The sequence below is a fragment of the Chrysochloris asiatica genome, unplaced genomic scaffold, assembly GCF_000296735.1.
Source record: "Chrysochloris asiatica unplaced genomic scaffold, ChrAsi1.0 scaffold00092, whole genome shotgun sequence".
Classification (NCBI taxonomy): Eukaryota; Metazoa; Chordata; class Mammalia; order Afrosoricida; family Chrysochloridae; genus Chrysochloris; species Chrysochloris asiatica.
In genome coordinates, this window is record NW_006408610.1 from 11196227 (window position 1) to 11200478 (window position 4252).

The window sequence follows — 4252 nt, forward strand, 5'->3', positions numbered from 1 at the left end:
TTGTCGTTATGTGCTGTTGAGTTGGTTCTGACTCACTGAGACCCTGTATAGGGTTTCTGAGGAGCAGCTGGTGAGCTTGAACCACTTACCTTGTGGTTCAAACTGACCTTGCAGTCAAGCACATTAATCCACAGTACCATTCACATTAGAGATTTTTTCTATTCTCTGAATTACCTGTTCCCACATCCTTTATCCTATTATTCTGGGGGAATTTTGCCATTTTTATATGGATTTATTAAAGCTTTTTAAAAATAAAAGAAGTATGTTAATCCTATGTCTAAAGTGTTTGGCACATATATTTCTCTCAGTCTGTCCTCCCCTCCACAACACACATGCTTTTTTTTCAAATTAAGTATTTATTTTGAGATAATTATAGAACCACATGTACTTGTAACAAATACAGTGAGCATCTCACTCTTTACCCAGTGCCCCCAGTAGTAAGATAGTGCAAAACGGTACTACAGTATCCCAAGCAGGACACTGACATTAATATAGTGAGGGCATAGAACTTTCCATTACCAGGAAAAATTCCTCATGCTGTGTTTATAACCACACCCCAATCCTTTCCGAATCCCAGTCAACCTCTAATCTGTTCTCCATTTCTATCTTTTTGTCATTTCAAGAGTGTTATGTAAATGGAATTATGCAGTGTGCTTGTTACCTCTTAGCCTGTTGCCTCAGCATACTTTTCTGGAGATTCATCCGGTGGTTGTGTGAATCAGTAGTCTATTCCTTTTTATTGTTGAATAGTTTTTCCATGATATAGAAGTATCACAGTTTGTTAAGTCATTTACCCACCGAAACACAAGTATGTGGTTTCCAGTTTTGTCCCTATTATGAATAAAGTTCTAAAAATCCACATACAGGCTCCCAGGTGAACATAAGCTTTTGCTTCTCTGAGATAAATGCCCAGGACTGCAAACTCTGGGTCATATGGTAGTTGCTTGCTTAATTTCCAAAGAAACTGTCAAAACTGTTTTCCAGAGTAGCTGTGCCATTTTACATTTCCACTGATGAGTGTTTCCAATTCCTAGGGCTTCTATAACAAATGGCAACAAACTTTAAGCCTCAAAACAACAGAAATTATTTTTCTTGCTGTTGGTGGTGTTGTTGCATGTCTGTTCCGACTCATAGTGACTTTATGCACAATAGAATGAAAACCCTGCCTGGTCCTGCAGAAACCTCACAATTGTTGTTATGTTTGAACCTATTGCTGCTGTCCTGTCATAAGCTCTCGTCTTCCAGCACCGTATCTGACAATGGTCCACTGCTATTCATTAGGTTTGCAATGGCTAAACATTCACAAGTCTGTAAGCTCATCTGAAATCTGTCCACCATAGGCGACCCTACTGATATTTAAAATACCAGTGAAATAGCTTCCAACATCAAAGTAATAGGCAAGCAACCACAGTACAGCAAACTGATAAACGAGAGGCTAGAAATCCAAAAATCAAGTATTTGAAGGGTGGTGCTCCTCTGAACTTCTGAAGAGGAATCCTTCCTTATTATTCCTAATTTCTGATTGTTGTTGTTAAGTGCCTTCGAGTCGGTTCCAACCCATAGGGATCCTGAACAGGGTTTCCAAGGCTGTAAATCTTTACGGGAGCAGAAATCCTCATTTTCTCCTGCGGAGCGGCTGATAGTTTCAAACTGCTGACCTTGTGGTTCGCAGCCTGCTTCACAACCACTATGCTACCAGAGCTCCTTGAAAGTACTTTGGCTTGTAGTTGTATCCCTCCATTTGTCTTTTGTCTTCGCATGGCTTTGATTTTGTGTCTATCTTTCTCTCTGTCCTCGGCACTTCTTATAAAAACACCAGTCATTGGATTTAAGATCCACCCTAATTCAATATGACATCATTTAACTATAATTAAATCTACCAAGACCCTTTCCAAGTGTTTTGTTGTTATGTGCCATTGAGTTGGTACCAAGTCATAATAATCTGGTACAGGATTTCTGAGGAGTGGTTGGTGGATTTGAACTGATGATGACTTTGTGTTTAGCAGTCTACAGCAACACACCAGGACTTCCTTTTACACATAAGGTCACACTAACAGAGTCCTGAGGAATCCTGGTGTGGTGCTGTGGGCTAATGTGCTGGACTGCAAAATCGGTTTGAATCACAAGGTCAGCAGTTCAAGTTCACCAGCTGCTCCTTAGAAATCCTATACAGGTCTCTATGTGTCAGAACTGATTCGATAGCACTTAAAAATAACAACAACAACAACAATGGAGTCCTGGGATCCTGGTGTGGCACATAGGATAAACACCGGACTGCTTGGAATTGACTTGAGGGCACTTAACAACAACATGCTTCCTTGAGGCACATTGGTGGTGCAGAGTGAAGCACTCACCTACTTAACCGAAAGGTGGGCAGTTTGAACCCACTAGCTTCTCCACAGAGACAGATGCGGCAGTCTACTGCCATAAAGGTTACCACCTTGGGAAGCCTGTGGCAGGTCTACACCGTCCTATAGGGTCCTGGGAGTCAGAGTTGGCTTATTAATAACAGATGACTTACATCTTCCTAGGTGAAACATCTCTTCTTATCTTTGCTTCATTTTCTAATTGGATTAGTTCTTTTTTTTTTTTTTTTCACTTTTCTCATTTCTTTCTTCTTCTTTTTTTTTACTTTTGAGGTTGCAGAGTTATTTATGTACACTGGATACTTGTTGTTAAGTGCCATTGAGTCAGTTCCGACTCATTCGGATCCTGTATAAAGTTCCTGAGGAGCGGCTGGTGGGTTTGAACTGTCAGCCTTTCAGTTCAAACTGACCTTGTGGTCCAGTGACTGATTATCTTGTAGTGCCACACCAGGACTCCTCTGGATACTGTATGTATGTAATTTTATTTTTTAAATTACATTATTATTGTTGAGACTATATAGTTTCAGAGTTCTTTTACCCCTCTCCCAGAGTTCTTTATGTATACTGGATACTCGTGGTGGTGGTGGTGATGATGTGCTGTTGAGTTACTTCCGACTCATAGCAACGCTGTGTAGGCTTTCTGAGAGATTCTATTAAATCTTTCCTGGAGCAGAAAGTCTCATCTTTCTTTTGTGGAGCAGCTGGTAGATTCGAATTGCTGGCATCGTGGTTAACAGCCCAAAGCATAAACACTATCCTAGCAGAGCTCCTTATGTTGGATGCTAGATATATTTAAATATTTTTTATATTATTTTGGAGAATATACACAGTAAAAACACACCAATTCAGCCATTTCTCCATGTACAATTCAGTGACAGTGGGTCCATTCTTTGAGATGTACAACCATTCTCAGTCTCCTTTTCTGCGTTGTTCCTTCCCCAGTAACATAAACTCACCACCCTCTAAGCTCCCTCTCTCATCTTTCCAATTGCTCTTGTCATTTTGAGCCCATGTAGATAGTTCTTAAAAGTGCATAGCTCAAGGAAAACATGTTTTACTAGTTAAGCAAACTTGTTTAGTTTTAAGACAACTTCAGGGGATATTTTTAGCTTAAGGTTAAAAATGACCACGGGGCTACAATTTCAGAGCTTCATCCATAAGTCTTGAATCCATGAGAGTTTGAAATTCTGTTCTGCATATTTCCCTTTTGACAGGATTCTTCTATAGAAACTTTGATCAAAATGTGCAGACTAGTAGTCAGGCGATGCCCAGTCGGGTCTCATGATGAAGTTGTTTATGGAGGCAATTAGTCCCACATTCCATAGCCTCCTCCTGTTCTTGGCTCTCCTTCTTCCTCTGTGGCTCCAGATGAAGAGAGCTCCAACCATTGTGTCTTGGATCTGGATGTAGTCTTGATACTCATTCTTTGTAGAATATGTGGTTTACAAATATTTTCTCATCGTCTGTAATTTGTCTCTTCATCTTTGTAACATGATTTCCACTGAGAAAAAAATTTAATTTTGATGAAGTCCAATTTATTGATTTTTTTCTTTGATGGATCATGCCTTTGGGTGTCAATTCTAAGAACTCTGCTCTATGCTGGGTCCCAACGATTTTCTTCTCTGTTTTTTTCTAATTGTTTATGGTGGTGGTGGTGGTGGTGTGCCATCGAGTTGGTTTAGACTCATAGAGATCCTGTATAGGGAGCAGAACGCCACATCTTTCTTCCTCGGAGTAACTGGTATATTTGAACTGATGACCTTGGAGTTAGCAGCCCCGCTCACAATCCACTATGCTACCATGGTTCCTTAAATGTTTTATAGTTTTAAAGTCCATTTAAGTTCATGACTTATTCTGAAGTAAGTTTTGTAATCAAGTATGATACT